The 18852-nt window shown below is 27.8% G+C and overlaps 1 long non-coding RNA gene across 14 annotated transcripts; it reads left to right on the top strand.

Annotated features, from left to right (window-relative positions):
• The first annotated feature begins 2801 nt into the window (after positions 1-2801).
• On the top strand, positions 2802-12562 carry LOC132918165 (uncharacterized). 14 transcript variants are annotated; one of them, XR_009660393.1, is made up of 15 exons: positions 2802-2913; positions 5319-5462; positions 8323-8436; positions 8863-9629; positions 9719-9844; positions 9915-10030; positions 10120-10235; positions 10316-10664; positions 10735-10860; positions 10931-11056; positions 11127-11252; positions 11323-11448; positions 11519-11644; positions 11715-11831; positions 11912-12561. It is a non-coding gene; the product is annotated as an uncharacterized LOC132918165 (long non-coding RNA). The 14 variants fall into 14 exon arrangements; XR_009660403.1 differs by lacking the exons at positions 2802-2913; positions 5319-5462 and adding an exon at positions 7993-8261 and having other exon boundaries at positions 11715-11841; positions 11912-12562; XR_009660394.1 differs by lacking the exons at positions 2802-2913; positions 5319-5462 and adding an exon at positions 7993-8261 and having other exon boundaries at positions 10120-10241.
• Positions 12563-18852: the final 6290 nt, after the last annotated feature.

Here is an 18852-nt window from a genome sequence, read left to right as displayed (position 1 = left end):
AATTTGTACAATTTGAATTCAATTTTCAATGTATAATGTATTAATGATTAATGCATTGTGTATAATGTAAAATTATGCTGGTCGAAGATGTTCTTATTTATTGGTGAGAAATTTTACCAAACAACTATTGAAATAATAAAATTATAATTTAAAAAAAAATTCAGGATATACAATTATTATGGTTTTACGTATGAAATTAATTATACCAAAAGTTTCGTATGCAAGACAGCTGAAATATAAAAATAAATCCTATAATATCACAAAGAGTTCTATAAAAAAAACATATGATCTATCATATTATTATAATATTTACCATCCATGGCAAACGACAATCGTCGTCATTCGTAGGAGACTATTAACCATTCTAATAATTTTATCGAACAGTCGTAAAACAACAGCCTTCAGTACATGACGAGTACTCTCATTTTCAAAAAATATTTCAATAATTCCATTCCGAAGCGTAAAGAAGACGAATGAAGAAATAAACTATAGCTGTTTCTTCGGTGACGGTGCACGTTTGAACTTTAATATGGCACAGCTTGATTTCGCCGAAAAGCGTCGAAGGATACTTACGTAGGTTAATTTTACTATTATTTTAGGGGAGAAATAAATTTAATTTTTATACTTTAAATAAATATTTATTGACTTGTACAAGCTGCCACCCCGATTACTTAGACCTATATTTTATTTCCGATAATAGCCGGCAACCGGCGGGGTATTGTATACGACCCGTTTTAATTGTTTTAAATTCTTAAACGATGAAATCTTTTTTTTAATATTTTATTATTTTAAAGTTCTAACTTCTAGATAATATTTTTTTTTCATAGTAAATAATTTAAGAATATAAAATTTTTATTTTTGTCTTGTCCGCAAACTGTTTTTAATTTGTGATGAGAATTCTAAAAGGTTAAAGTTAAAAAATAGCCAAGAATAAAATTAATTCGTCAATTATACCTTGGATCCTGGACGTAGCAATGAATGTATATTGATTTTAAAATTACTTAGTTTTTTTTTTTATTTGTTATGAATTCTTGTAGCAAATATGATATATTTAGTACTTTGGGTGGTTAATAGTAAAATAAAATAAAAATTTCAGATCTTGTCATAATATCGGAAATACTGGAATCCCAAATCATTACGCTATATACTTGTATAATTTCGACAAAATTAATTAATTTACTAAGTTTTAATTCAAAAATGCTAATCATAGAATGTTGAAAATTTTACCAACTGTCTACATTATGATTTCCTATACATTGTATAATTATAAAAACATTTTAACAATTTTAAATAATTATATTTTTTTTTTTAAGCCGATAAAAATTATTGATAGCAAATATGATTTAAAATTTAATACAGTGTTCTTCATCAGTCACTAAATTACTGCAATAAAAAATGTATAGTCACGATATTATATTTTTATAAACGTTTAAAATCAAAATTTTGACAAATTTTGTCTAAATCTATACAATTTTCAAATTATTTTTTCATCAGATATTTATATAATAATGTCTTTTTATATACAAATTTAATATAGTAATTCTCATTAGTTTTTTTTAAATATAACAAATATAAAAGGTTTACTGGAAAGTCACATTATTTTTTTTACGACTGAAGTTCAATATTTTATGACTTATTGAGTATTAATTTTTCATCCCAAAAAAAAACTATTTCTTGTTAAACGATTTTTATATTGTGTTATAGACTATAATACTATACATAGTTTAAAAACAAATAATCTGATACACCGATAACTTAAAGTCTTAACTAATTTTTTATGAGAGTATTTCTTATTTATGTTATTATTTTAAAAATATTTTCAAACTATATATATGTAAGCAATGTTCTTTATTTTTTTATATATTACAAATTTTTAAAATGTTCAAATTATTTTTTCATTAGTATTCATATAAATATTTTCTTTTTATATCTACAATTTTAAAATGTTTTATAGGAATTCCCATTAGTTTTTTTAATGCAAAAACAAAAATAAAATGCTCACTGGAAACTTATATTATGACTGTTTGAAGTTCAATATTATATAATTAATATATAAATTAATAAAATATGCGTCTACATCGATTACATCATCCGGGTAGCGGATTTTTCATAAAAATGAATATATTTTATTTTAAGTTTAAAAAGTAAATTGATTACCTAAAGCATTGACTAGTGACTAGGTACTATTTGTTACAAGAAACCACAATAAACGAAATGTATGAATTTTTTTCTATTATGATAGGTGTCTTCAGACACAATATCTACAGACAGTGGTAATTGCATCTAATGTAATAGATAAGTAAGATTAAGTTAAATCACTGCGCGTGATTAGAATCAAAATAATGCAGAAATAATAACTTAGAAACATAACGATATTAATCATAATTCTTTTTTTTAATACTTAATAACATAATTATTTTTATTTTGTTCACTATTTTCATAGATTAAATTAAATAATTTGTAATCATCTTCATTAGAATAAAATATTAATACTTTGCAATATCTATAAAGATTTGGTCTAGTTTATATGTTTCAATTTTACGTATGTCAAACAGCTAAAATAGAAAAATAGATCGTATAATATCACAGAGTTCTATAAAAAAAAACCATAGATTTATCATATTATAATATTCGTCATCTGTGGCAAACGACAATCGTTGTCATTTGTAGGAGACGATTAACAATTCTAATAATTTTATTGGACAGTCGTCAAACAACAGCCTTTAGTACATAACAAGTACTCTCATTTTCATTTCATGCTGTTTATTTTCATAAAATGTATTTTTATTCTCATTTAGAATCACGATGAAGATCGGTATGAAGAAAATTTGCAGTTTCTTCGGCGTCGGTGCACCACTACGTATAGACTGAAGATTGACACAACTCGGTTTCCCGGGAACAGTCTACGATTACGTAAGTTTTTTTTCTTATTCTTTTTTAGGATTAAATGTACATTTTAAACTTAAAATAAAATATATTTATTTATATGAACAACCGGCTACCCGAACGATATAATCGACGTAAGCACATATTTTATTCTACTATTCACGCTGGGTGACGTATACGTATGCATATTTTATTACCGAACGCGCGATGCATAAAATACATGACATCAAAAATACATAATCGTCATAGTATATTACCAGACCCCAGACCCATTTTATATAATAATTTATATTAATTGTATAAATAGCATTTTTCATTTTTAACCGGCCTAGTACCCGACTGATATAAGTTTTTTTTATCCCTAACAAAAAAAAAAAATTTTCCGAAAAGACGCATTAATATTTTTTATAATTGTTTGAATTTTGAATTTTTAAGACATTGGATATTCATTTCATATTTCTGTGATAACTATATCTGCTCAACCGATTTTTGTTTTTTTGTAGTAATTTAAAAACGAATAACTGTAGTTATTTGAAAATTTTACCAAATGTTAATGTTTGCATTTCTTATACATATTATAATTTTCAAAATATTTTGACTATACACGTTAGCCTATAGGATAAAATAACAATAGCATAATACCATAAATAGGTGCATTTATTATATATATATATATATATTAATATCGCAAATTATCTGAGCATATTAGTTAGAACTTATCGATTAATTTTAAAAACAGTGAAAATAGTATGAGTATGTATTATTCCTAAACAGGAGGGTACCGAAACGGAAATAATATGTGCATATATGTCATATGTGTATAACGAGTTGAATGTGAATAATTGCTTGTACTTAGAAATTAATTTTATTAATTTTGTAAGTCCTTGTTTATTATATGTAATAGATTATAATCTATTAACTATTTAGTATGTAATATCAGCTTAATAATTAAACATTTAAATATTTTTAAAATTATTAATCATTTAGTTTTGCCAAACTGTTTAAAATCGCGCGTTAATAACCGTTATAAAATTATAATATAAAAAAAAATTCAGGATAATATACAATTATTATGATTTTACGTATGAAATTAATTAGATACCAAAAGTTTCGTATGCAAGACAGCTGAAATATAATAATTAATAATGAATCCTATAAAATCACAAAGAGTTCTATAAAAAAAACATTATTATAATATTTTTCATAATCCATGGCAAACAACAATCGTTGTAATTTGTAGGAGACTATTAACCATTCTAATAATTTTATCGAATAGTCGTCAAACAACAGCCTTCAGTACATGACGAGTACTCTCATTTTCATAAAATATTTCAATAATTCCATTCCGAAGCGTAAAGAAGACGAATGAAGAAATAAACTATAGCTGTTTCTTCGGTGACGGTGCACATTTGAACTTTAATATGGCACAGCTTGATTTCGCCGAAAAGCGTCGAAGGATACTTACGTAGGTTAATTTTCCTATTATTTTGGGGTAGTAATAAATTTACTATTTATACATAATATAAAATATAAATGTTTATTGACTTCTACAAGCTGTTACCCCGATGACAGACCTATATTTTATTTTCGATCGTCCAGTCCAATGAAGTGATCAGCAACCGGCGGGTTATTGTATATACGACCCGTTTTAAATTCTAAAACACTGAAATTCTTTTTTTTGTTTATATTTTATTATTTTAAAGTTCTAGACAATATTTTTTTCCATAGTAAATAATTTAAGAATATAAATTTTTCATTTTATCTGGTCTGCAAACTGTTTTTAATTTGTGAATGTAGCCTGAGAGTTAAAAAAGGTTACCGATCATGCATTAATGATGAAATTTCCGAGAATAAAATAAAGTCGTTATAAGTACACCTTAGAATTTAGATCCTGGATATGTAGCGAAAAATGTATAATGATTTTACAATTATGTAGTTTATTTTCTGTCTGCCATGAATTCTTGTAGCAAATATGATCTATTTGGTACTTTGGTTGGTAAATAGTAAAATAAAATAAAAAAAATTCAGATCTCGCCATAATATCGGAAAAACAAAAAAGCTGGAAATATTACCATATATATATATGGTTTTATTTTTTGGTGAACAATTTTACCAAAAAACTATTGAAATAATAAAATTATAATTAAAAAAAAAAATTCAGGATATACAATTATTATGGTTTTACGTATGAAATTAATTAAATACCAAAAGTTTCATATGCAAGACAGCTGAGATATAACAATAAATACTATAATATCACATAGAGTTCTATAAAAAAAAAACATATGATCTATCACATTATTACAATATTTACATCCGTGGCAATCGACAATCGTCGTCATTCGTAGAAGACTGTTAATAATTCTAATAGTTTATTGAACAGTCTTAAAACAACAGCCTTTAGTGTATGATAAGTGCTCTCATTTTTATAGAGTATTTCAATAATTTCATTCTGAAGCGCAAAGAAGACGAATGAAGAAATAAGAGCTAGCTGTTTTTTCGGCGGTGACGATGCACGTTTGAACTATAAATGTGGTACAGCTCGATTTTGCCGAACAGCGTCGAAGAATACTTACGTAAGTTAATTTTCCCATAATTATGGAATATTAAATTTATCTTTTATACTTAAAATAAATATTCATTGACGTGTACAAGCTGCTATACTTGGATGACAGACTTATATTTTATTTCCAATCGTTCAATGCAATGGCCGGCAACCAGTGAGCTATTGTCTACGGCCCGCTTTAAATTCTAAAACGACAAATTTTTTTTTTTATTTAAAATTCTAAACAATATTTTTTTTGCATAGTAAATAATTCAAGTATATTAAATTTTTATTCTTTTCTTGCCCGCAAACAGTTTTTAGTTTGTGAATGTGGCCCGAGAGTCTAAAAAGGTTGACTACTGGTTCAATGTATAAAATAGCCAAGAATAAAATTAAGTCGTCAAGTATACCTTGGATCCTGGACATAGCAATGAATATATATTTATTTGACAATTGTGTAGTTTCTTTTCTGTCATAAATTATTGTAGCAAATATGATCTATTTAGTACTTTGGGTGGTTAATAGTAAAATAAAATAAAAAATTTTGTATCTTGTCATAATACTGAAAACACAAAAAAACAAATGTATTATAACGCTGTATAGGTACTTGTATAATATCGACAAAATTAATTTATTAATTTAATTTTAATTAAAAAATGCTAATTATAGAATTTTGAAAAATTTACCAATTATCTACATTATGATTTCTCTATAGGTAAATTGTATAATTTTAAAAGCATTTTCATTATTTAAAACAATTAAATTTTTTTTTTTTTTATTAAGCCGAAAAAAATTATAGTTATGCAAATATAATATAAAATTTAATACAGGCTTCTTCATCAATCGTTCACTAATGTACTGTAATAAAAAATGTATAGTCAGTAGTCACGGTATATTTTATAAACGTTTAAAATTAAAATTTTGATTGTATTCGGCTAAATCTATAAAATGTTCAAATTATTTTTTTCGTTAGATATTCATACCTATAAATATTTTCTTTTTATATCTACAATTTAAAAATATTATATTGGAATTCTCATTAGTTTTTTTTTACCAAAAACAAAAATAATATGTTTACTGGAAAGTCACATTATTTTTTATGACTATTCGAAGTTCAGTATTATACCTATAACTTATTAAATGTTTATTATACACCCACCCTAAAAATAAATATTTTTTCTCAAATAATTTTTATATTTTGTTATAGTTCAAAAACGAATAATCTTAGATACTTAAAACTTTAATTAAATTTTTATGAGAGTATTTCTTACAAATAGTATTTTTTCAAAATATTTTGAAATTATGTATATTTACGATATTTTGTTATTATTTAAAACATTATTTGTAGGGACATAAAAGTTTTTTGTACATATTATACTATACGTACACAATGATATTTTTGACATACGTAGATTAATCTTAAGATATTATTTATTCAAATTATTTTACGAAAGGGTTGTACCTATTGACTCAAAAGTATATAACAAGAATATAATACGGTATAAATTATATTTATTATTATATAGGTGTCTTCAGATATATATATGTAAGTTTACATGTAAGAATATGCAGTGACGGTTTTGGTTGTATTTTTTTGGTGAGGCAACTTATGTATCACTCCCCCCCTTCATAACAAAAATTAAACTTCATAATAATGGAATTTAAAAATATAAAAATAATTATAACTATAATAAAATATAATAATATACTTAAATTACTTTAATGTTAAATCAAAGCACGACAACACGCGTAAACAAATTTAAACGAATAAGCACGACTGCACGAGCGATGATTCGAACGAGAGAGATATAAACATTATAAACTAACAATGATCGGTTTCATCAGGCGCTGTGACAATAATAACGGTTTATGATTATCCAATATCAATATTATGTTGTCGTTGAACGAGCCGTAGACATGGCTGCGGGCTGACCATAGTACCACATATATTTTTAGTATCAGAGGCGATGAAAAAGTCGCCTCACTATGATCATTTGCGCAATTCAGCTTATTTAACAGTCGCGTGCATTTGCGTAGTCCGTACATTCGCATGTGTGTGTAATTAATGTACTCAAGTTACAATTCTGACGTCATAGAGAATATTTCCGCCGGCTGAATATGAGCGTTTGTTAACGGAATTATTATTTCGTGCATTTCTTATCGGTTTATTGCTATTTTTGGTAATAAACACGGAATAATATTATACTATAATAAAATAAATGATTATTTATATTATTAAACTTCGTAAAGAAGAATTTATTTCAAATAAAATCATAAAAATGTTAAAAATTATTAGCGAAATGTTTGCTATCGGTGAGCCAAGAAATATACACTTTTAGAGTATTATTTGCTACAAAATTTTAGGTAACTCACTTACCTCACCACCAAAGCCGCCACTGAGAATATGTAAGATTAAGTTAAAGCACTGCGTGATTAAAACCAAAAAAATGCAGAAATAATAACTCAGAAACATAACTATAATTATTTTTGTTTAGTTCACTATTTTTATAGATTAAATAAAATAATTTATAATCATCTTCATTAGAATAAAATATTAATACTTTGCAATATCTATAAAGATTTTGTCTTGGTCTATAGTTTATATGTTTCAATTCTACGTTAATATGTCAAACACCTAAGATAGAAAAATAGATCGTATAATATCACAAGGAGTTCTTATAAAAAAAAACCATAGACTTATCATATTATATTATTATAATATTCGTCATCTGTGGCATACGACAATCGACGACATTCGTCGAAGACGATTAACAATTCTATAATAGTCTTAATGAACAGTCGTTAAACAACAGTCTTCAGTACATGACAAGTACTCTCCTTTTTATTTCGTGCTGTTTATTTTCATAAAATATCTTTATACTCCCTTTTAGAATCATGATGAAGATTGTATGAACAAAATTTGGAGTTTCTTCCGCGGCGGTGCACCACTCCGTAAACACTGTAGATTGGTACAACTCGGTTTCCCGGGAAGAGTCGACGCTTAAGTAAGTTTTTTTTTATTATTCTTTTTTGGGATTAAAATTATTTTTTAAACTTAAAATAAAATATATTAATTTATATGAACAATCCGCGCTAGTCGGACGATGAAGTTGATGTAGACGCATATTTTATTCTCCAGGGTCCAATGAAAAAATAGTACACAATGCCTACTTATTTTACTCATTAGTTATAGTAGACAAAAATTGTGAAAAATAACAACCGTGTATTATTTGTATTATTCGCATTATATTATATTAGAATAGTAGTAGAATAGTAAACCTTAGATCCTAGACGTGGACGTAGCGAAAAATGTATAATGATTTTACAATTATGTAGTTTACTTTTTGTTTGTCATAAATTCTTGTAGCAAATATGGATCAATTTGGTACTTTGGGTGGTAAATAGTAATAAAATAAAACAAAAAATTTCAGATCTTGCCATAATATCGGAAAAACAAAAAAACTGAAATAATTACGCTATATCCTTATATAATGTCAACCCGGAGGACGATTGGCAGTATCATTAGCAAGCTGATGAATAACAAAAAAAAGTGTCGCAGGGCTGTGTTTGTTTAATACTATAATTTTTTGAACAGTAGTACAGTATATTATGAATATTTACTTAAATTATATTTAATTTTTATGGTTTTTTTCAGATAATATACTGTACTACGGTTTTAGGTGTTCTTTTTATTTTGATAATACATTGAAAAATTACCAATTTTTTCAATTTTTTTTTCTTATCACAAAGCAAGTTCGTCTTTGTGTATGTTTAAATTTATATTTTTTATAGTTATTGTGCTGTTTAACTTTCTTATAAAAGAGAGTGAGTAATTAAAAAGGTGGCCACCGAACAGAAAGTTAAACCGCAATATACTATAATCTTTTTAGTTCTTGTTTACATTTTTAACTGATAAATTATGAATATAAAATTTCAAATTAATTTAAATTCAAAAATAAAAGAACACCAACATAGATTTCTTAAACATTGAAATTTTACTATAAGTTTAAATTACATTTAATCTACACATTAGTTGAAGTTTTATAGGAACCGAACATTTGGCTGGATCATGGACTACCCACCGACGGAGAATTTGTCATTGAGCTGATGGGAAATGTGTCGGCACTCGGCTTCGTTTCAACCTGGAGGAAGATTGGCAGCAGCAAAAAGAAATTCAACTGATAATCAACTGTCTAAAGTATTTGTTTGTATTATATTATAACTTTTAGAATCGTAGTAGGTACAGACGGTACAGTATACTATATATAATTATTTAATATTTATTAGTGAAGAAGAATTTGTCACAAAGCTGATGGGAAATGTGTCAGCACTCGGCTTCGTTTCAACCCGGAGGAAGATTGGCAGCAGCAAAAAGAAATTCAACTGATGATCAACTGCCCAAAGGATTTGTTGGTAATATATTATAATTTTTAGAATCGTAGTAGGTATAGTATACTTTATATAAATATATAATATTTATTAGTGAAGAAGAATTTGTCATTGAGCTGATGGGAAATGTGTCGGCACTCGGCTTCGTTTCAACCTGGAGGAAGATTGGCAGCAGCAAAAAGAAATTCAACTGATAATCAACTGTCCAAAGTATTTGTTTGTATTATATTAAAACTTTTAGAATCGTAGTAGGTACAGACGGTACAGTATACTATATATAATTATTTAATATTTATTAGTGAAGAAGAATTTGTCACAAAGCTGATGGGAAATGTGTCAGCACTCGGCTTCGTTTCAACCCGGAGGAAGATTGGCAGCAGCAAAAAGAAATTCAACTGATAATCAACTGTCCAAAGTATTTGTTTGTATTATATTATAACTTTTAGAATCGTAGTAGGTATAGTATACTTTATATAAATATATAATATTTATTAGTGAAGAAGAATTTGTCATTGAGCTGATGGAAAATGTGTCGGCACTCGGCTTCGTTTCAACCTGGAGGAAGATTAGCATCATCAATAGACGTTCATCTTAATGTCAACTGTTGAAAGGATTTGTTTGCATTATAATATAAGTTTAAAATACATTTAATCTGCATATTATTTGAAGTTTAATAGGAACGGAATATTTAACTGGATCATGGACGACTATCCACCGACGAAGAATTTGTCATAGAGCTGATGGAAAATGTGTCGGCACTCGGCTTCGTTTCAACACAGAGGACGTCTGACAGCAGCAAAAAGAAATTCAACTGATGATAATCAACTGTCGAAAGGATTTGTTGGTAATATATTATAATTTTTAGAATCGTAGTAGGTATAGTATACTTTATATAAATATATATTATTTATTAGTGAAGAAGAATTTGTCATTAAGCTGATGGGAAATGTGTCGGCACTCGGCTGTATTTCAACACGGAGGACGTCTGGCAGCAGCAAAAAGAAATTCAACTGATGATCAACTGCCCAAAGGATTTGTTGGTAATATATTATAATTTTTAGAATCGTAGTAGGTATAGTATACTTTATATAAATATATATTATTTATTAGTGAAGAAGAATTTGTCATTAAGCTGATGGGAAATGTGTCGGCACTCGGCTGTATTTCAACACGGAGGACGTCTGGCAGCAGCAAAAAGAAATTCAACTGATGATCAATTGCCCAAAGGATTTGTTGGTAACATATTATAATTTTTAGAATTGTAGTAGGTATAGTATACTTTATATAAATATATAATATTTATTAGTGAAGAAGAATTTGTCATTAAACTGATGGGAAATGTGTCGGCACTCGGCTGTATTTCAACACGGAGAACGTCTGGCAGCAGCAAAAAGAAATTCAACTGATGATCAACTGCCCAAAGGATTTGTTGGTAATATATTATAATTTTTAGAATCGTAGTAGGTATAGTATACTTTATATAAATATATATTATTTATTAGTGAAGAAGAATTTGTCATTAAGCTGATAGGAAATGTGTCGGCACTCGGCTGTATTTCAACACGGAGGACATCTGGCAGCAGCAAAAAGAAATTCAACTGATGATCAACTGCCCAAAGGATTTGTTGGTAATATATTATAATTTTTAGAATCGTAGTAGGTATAGTATACTTTATATAAATATATAAAATTTATTAGTGAAGAAGAATTTGTCATTAAGCTGATGGGAAATGTGTCGGCACTCGGCTGTATTTCAACACGGAGGACGTCTGGCAGCAGCAAAAAGAAATTCAACTGATGATCAACTGCCCAAAGGATTTGTTGGTAATATATTATAATTTTTAGAATCGTAGTAGGTATAGTATACTTTATATAAATATATAATATTTATTAGTGAAGAAGAATTTGTCATTGAGCTGATGGAAAATGTGTCGGCACTCGGCAGTATTTCAACACGGAGGACGTCTAGCAGCAGCAAAAAGAAATTCAACTGATGATCAACTGCGAAAAAGTATTTGTTTGTATTATATTATAATTTTTAGAATTGTAGTAGGTATAGTATACTTTATATAAATATATAATATTTATTAGTGAAGAAGAAGTTGTCACAAAGCTGATGGGAAAAGTGTCGGCACTCGGCTTCGTTTCAACCTGGAGGAAGATTGGCAGAATTATAGTTTAAGTTTTCCCCTTACGCATTAGCGCTGATCTCTCATCCACTCATCCAACACATTGACTATCGCCGGCCGGCAACACACACATATTATACACATTACCCGTTTTATATTATATAGAATTATTAATATCTACACATAGTTTAAGTTATTGTATATTTTTTTTTTTATTATTTGAATGCATTTATATGATCAGTTGCGTATTTAGAAATTGTATGATAAGGGCAACACATATTTTGTTGCCTCCCTCCCATTAAAAAAAAAATTAAAATGCCTCACATTGGTCAAACTGTTAATACCATAGAATACCATGTTATATACTTATATAAACATTATAGTATTTTACACCTCTATGGCACACATTTGTTGTGAAAAATATTAATGATTGACGTCACTGCGCCAGTACTCATAAAGTACGAAATAAAAATTTGCTGCCCCTCTAAATCTTTAAAAATACGCCCCTGCATATAATGCGTTCTCGCTTACGATGTGGATTAGGCCTACTGGGGACACCACAATAAAAAAACGCGCCTCGTGTAATACCTCATAAAGTTATTAAACAATACGGACAATGTTATTGAACGTCGTTTAATAATAAAGGTGGTGTGGAAAATTACCTAACACTGTTATTCTTATAGTTACCTTGCATACATTTTTTTTATCAAATACCAATTAAATAATTATTTATATCAAGAAACGAGAAATATTAACGTTTTATTAAGTATTTCAATAAAATAATATTTAATATTTAAAAAATATTCTTTGACTTGTTAAAAAAGACTACAAGTATAGTTATTATATTAGTTCTTATTTTACAAATACACTAACAAAAGCGGGTCAAGTTTAATATTGCCAGAAATATTGTTAGTAGGTATCTATTACTTTACTTAAAACATTGAATTTACACATATTTTTATTTACTAATTATTGTGTATTTTACTAGGTAGCTGAATTACTTTATTTGTAATGCTTATTTGATTATCCGCACTCATTCGATCCTAATTAATGCGAATAATCGATGTTCTACTGTATATAGTTTTGGAAAATATGGGGGCTATGCTAATTTAAAAAGTATGTTAATTAGGTAGTATAAATTCATCAATATTTTATACTTTGCAAAAACTGTTTTATTGTAATTACTAGATTAAATATTACTTGCATAGTTACATCTAATTTTAAGTTTTTTAAAACCATTTTTCAGGATTATTATGTGGATCGTGGATGTAGTTTTATAAATATTTTCAAAAAAATAATTTGCTTAATTATTCGCAATAAAAGGTTGTTTCTCATTTGAAAAAATAAGTCTATACCGTTACATGACATAGCTTAAACAATGTATACAACTTCTGTGTACTTGAATTCAAAAATATGGCCTTTAGGTAAAGTTAACTCTGAAATTTAAAAGTCCAACATAAATTTAACATTAAAGGAATAAGTGGCTATGCAATTCTTGTAAATAAGTATAGTCACCCTGTTAGGTTAATGGTTAGGTTTTAATGTACTTACCTATTATAATAAATAGGTATTTGAGCAAGTTCTTTTAAAAATTATATATAAGCTCTACATTAACATAATCGATAATTCATATATCGTGTATATTAGAATATAATGAAACGTTACTACTTATTTAAAACATCGAATCTAATATCATAATTAATGGAATTAGAGATTTTACTAACGCCATGTAACTTACTTATACTTCATACTATTTCATAATATTTTTTTTTAAATTTAAATTGTTATTTAAGTATTTTTTTTAGACAAGCTTTTTAAATAACCGCCGATTTCTGGGTACCTAAATGGCATGGGAGATTATAGTTAATATGGAATCTATATTGTCTTTGAAGTTCTAAATGTCCAAAGGGATCCAGTTGACGTACGTGGATCTACTTGTCGCGGGATCTAGGTGGTACGTAACCTATTATCATATATCATAGTCAAGTTCTACCACAGAACAATATAATGTTTCTATTCACGATTAAAAATATATCAAGTAGACAAGTAGTAAGTAGTAAGATATATTAAGTATATCTTTAATTGTGCTTCTACTTCTATAAGATGGATTCACCTTGATCATAGTCGGTATATTTCGTATTATTATATTGTTTAAATATTTATCTTAGGACTTAGATTATAATATACATAATTGATATAAATTATTTTATCTAAGTCCTAAGATGTTTGTATGTATAATATAAGTGATTTACTATAATAATTTACAGTAAAAAAGGGGGTTCTCAATTGTAAAAAAAAATGCTCAAACCTAGCATTACCCCTCAAACTCTTACTATATAAAACTATTCTACAACCAATAACCACTCTGGGTGTACGGGGTAGTAATTTGGGGTTCTGCTAATAAATCAAATAATAGAACTATCCAAGCCTTCCAGGAGGATATCTGCCGTATAATAACTGAAGCACCCTGGTATTATATCTCCAACAATGTAATAAACTCTGGTCTAAAAATCCGATCTGTCAACGAAACTGTCACAGTGCCACCATAACTACAAACGCTTCCACGCAAAACTACAATTCAACCCTAACCAGCTCATTAGGGATATTGCCATACCAGAACTATCAGGAAATCCAACTAGACGACCTAAGCGAAATTTGAGAGGGCTTAGGGGGGGCTAAGTCCTCTTCAAATCAATCATAGCCCCCTCAAATGGTGTGTATATATCCCCTTCTACCTTTATATATCTCAGGGAGCATACACACAGTACATACATGCAAATTATAATAGCCCTCCAAATTTAAAATTTAAATTGTGCCTATGACCGTGACTTAAAAACTGAATAAATTTTAAATTGTAAATATATGTGAAGGCTCTAGGTGTTTCTAATGTGAGATTTCCTACCATATCATTATTAGTTCTAATAGTCTCTCATTTTTACCATAATTATTACTTATTGTTCACCTGTATAGATTTTAATATTCTAAAATAAAGTCATATATTTTTACAAAAAAAAAAAAAAACAAAATATTATGTTTGCATCATAGAGTACTCTATGCCCTATGGTTTGGTATCACTCACACACTATACTACACTATCAGTGGCGTAGCATGAAACTTGGTGGCCCTGGGGCCTATACAAGTTGGAGGCCCTCTTTAATGTAAACATTAAAGTATTAAACAGTTATTCTATGTGAATATGAGGTAAAAAAAATGCATGTAAAGGTACCCTGTATTATTTTACTGCTTAAAAATGTATAAAAATAATGGTATTAAAATATTAAGTATTATATTATATAATGTAATTAAAAATTAACTTTCCTAGCCTTCACTTGAGCAAACTTGTCAATGACTTCATCTAAATTGAATTGCTTATTTTCGATGGAAATAATTGACAAACCACTCAGCCGTTTCTCTGACATCATACTTCGTAAATATTTTTTTTTATTATTTTTAGTTTTGAGAACGATCGCTCTTCCGCTGCAACAGTTATAGCCTTATGGGTAACGTTAAGTATAAAATAAAAGCAATGAAGACATCAGGGTATGTTGTAAGAGGAGAATGTTCAATAAATAACATTTCTGCAATTTCTTTCGTTGTATTTAAGTTTATGCTTTATGGATATTATATCTGTAAAACATGATCGAAATATAGTACCTATCTGATGAACAAAACTAGGAGAAATATCTTGGTCATACTTTTTTTGTAATGTTTCTGCTGATTTTTATAATTCTTCATCGCGAATTATTACCGCGAAGAGCATTCAATTTTATCTAATATTATCGAGCAAAATGCAAATAATATTAAGCGATAAGCTATGACTGTTAATTTTTATAACAGCCACCCATTTGAAGAACTAATGACGTATTATTGTACGCCGTCGCTGTACAATTTTTTTTCGTGTTTTTCATAATCAAATTATTTTCAATATACTTAAATATTATTTAATAAAAAAAAAATGTTGAATATTTTTTTAATGTAATGGTACAGGTCCTGTGCCTTGTGGCCCCCCAACTTGGACTTAACTCGTGGGCCCGGTGGCCCCGGTCTAAATACGCCACTGTACACTATAATACACGGGAAAAAGTACTATATGGCATAATCTAAAAACAGCTAGTAGGTACCCTACGTTTTGGAATAAATATTGACGGAACTAGTTTGTTTTGGTATACCTACTATACCTATTCGTCTCAAGCAATTAAACTTTGACGTAAAACTGAAAAAGTACCTACGTTTTGATTATTACAATATCTATCACATCTTATTTTATGTAATGAAAAGGTTCGTTTTGGATTAACTAACCATTTTTAAATGCATATTTTACTGATAAATACTAAGTTTTGTCAACGCCAGGTAACCGTCCAAATCGCATTAAAAAATATTGATTTTCTTTGAAGATATTTTTTTAGGCAAGCTAGATTACGTTTCCTACCACTGTGTGCCAGTTGATTTCTCGAAGTTTTTTCTCATATGCATTGATGATTAATTTGCAGGGTTTATAAATTTTGGATTTCTACGACTCTGTGCTCTATACTGACGTGTGGTTAGACTTTGCTCCACAATGTACTTTGTAACCAATGAGTTGGTATACACAAATAATAGTTACCGCGAAAACCAATAAACTTTTTCTTAACTATCCCTAAAAACATGTACCTATTTATTATTAATGGTTGCCACGGTGGGTATACCGTATGATAGTATAACAGAGTTTCTCAATCGGGGGCCCGTGGGGTTACAATTGCCTTGACTGGGGGTCGCGTAAGTTAAAAATAGAACACCGATTTACAAAATGAACCTTTTCATTCAAAATTTGGCTTTCCCAACGATATGATACAAATGTATACTTAATACAGATAGGGAGGGGGGTCGCGAGACTAAAAAGATTGAGAAATGCTGTGGTATAATGTATATACATATATATATATATATATATCATTCATCGAACAAACGGCCAACAGCCGTCAGGTAAAAAATGGTTGCCGCTCTCCGCCGAGGTTCCTATAGAGGTCGGATTGAGGTCGGCAGATTGTAAAGTTCAACATCCATCTCAGCGATTAATTAAACGAAAAATAACGACTTTAATCAGTTTTAGTGTTATTTTGTCGTAATTCAATAAATATTATTCGTAGGCTTGAAACTTTTCGCTATTGCTTATATTATAATATCCATGCACAATATACCTATTATTTATAAAACATTATTTTAGGCAATTTATACCATGAATTTATATTCATATAATCTTAAATACATCGGTATATTGACATAAGTTATTAACAACTACTAATATTTATATTATGTGAAATAATAAGATAAAATAATAAATTATAACTTAAATCTACTTAAAAGTGAATTAATTGTATTTTGTTTTTCAAGTTAGTATAAAACCATAAAATGTTTAAAAAGATTATCATCCTTTTTGGATAAATATTAACTAATAAGCACATAGAAATATATAAGTTTTTAGGGAAATTTCTCGCAGACAGAACATAAGTCTATAAAAATTAATTAGTTATTAAATATCATTTTATACTGTTTTATGCATTACTCCATAAATGCTTATGAGTTACAACTTATGACTGATTCAAAAAAATAACTGCGTTTCATTATAATTAGCGCACTTTGCCACTATAGGTATTTACCTAAGTTTTACTATATTTTATTCAATCTATCTCATTATTATCTAAATTGGTTCCACTGAAATAATGAAAAAAATGAACAATATATTGTACATTTTAATATTAACTAAAGTTACGATAACTTACTAAACTTACTTATGTTATTGTTATTTGTTATAGAAACCATTGATTTTAAATACTAGTATTTATAATTAATGTAGGAACATATCTATACGTTACAATATATGAATGGAAATATCAAATATTGTTTAAGTAACCTCGGTGTTTAACCATGACTAACACCAAAAATATGATCAATTAGACATTAGATTATAAGAAATAAAAATAAAATCTATAACAATATACGCAGCTTATTGTTTATTTTAAATATACTTCTATTGAAGAAATAGTATAAGGCTTTTCATATATTTTCAATGTATTATGACATTTTTTCTTTAGTTTATTAAATTTAAAGGACATCACAAAACTAAAAACAAGTTTGCTTAGATTTAAAGTAGTTATTATCTAAAAAATATTGTGTGGGTTCCACACTTTAACACTAATTATTCAATGAGATACAGGCATTTGAAAATATGGGTCTGACACTCTGACGTCATAAAGCTAAAGTTTGACAGTGGCGTATGTTTTATGTGCAAAAGTGACTAGATAAACAATGATTTCAGTCGTTAAATATAATATTTTTAATTTTTTTTTATGGAATCTTAAGTGTTTTTTGTGTTTACGACGCTGGTTTAATTATAATTTTGATATACTTTTTAGTTTTTTTATAGTAGATAAAACTATTATAGTCGATTTCGTAAAATTTGGTTTGCATGGCAATACAACGCGAATTGCGAACTCAATAATTTTACTAAATTATAATTTATATAATATGTATGCAACAACATGGTATATTCAATTTAAATCACACCATTGTCTTAAGCACATAAATATACTTGGGGTTATGAAAAAAAAAATTCTGAAATACTATTTTAAATTATTAAAATCAATGTGTAAATCTAACTGCTCAGTCGTCGGCTCTATGGCGTCAAGCGGCTATTCATCAACTCTCATTATCTCGACTACAATAATACACCAATAAACTTAAAAAAAAAAAAAAAAAATTAGTGTTGTGATGTCCTTTAAGAAATCAAATTGAATTATTCTATTTTTTCTCTAACACATTAATGTACATACAATTGACATGTACAAATAGAACTAAACCATAGTTTTTAAATAATATTATTTTAACCTGACATCTATCTTAGTGAATAATAATAATCTGAAATTG

The sequence above is a fragment of the Rhopalosiphum padi genome, chromosome 1 (genome assembly GCF_020882245.1).
Source record: "Rhopalosiphum padi isolate XX-2018 chromosome 1, ASM2088224v1, whole genome shotgun sequence".
NCBI classification, from domain to species: Eukaryota; Metazoa; Arthropoda; class Insecta; order Hemiptera; family Aphididae; genus Rhopalosiphum; species Rhopalosiphum padi.
This window is presented reverse-complemented; position numbering and strand designations above follow the sequence as displayed.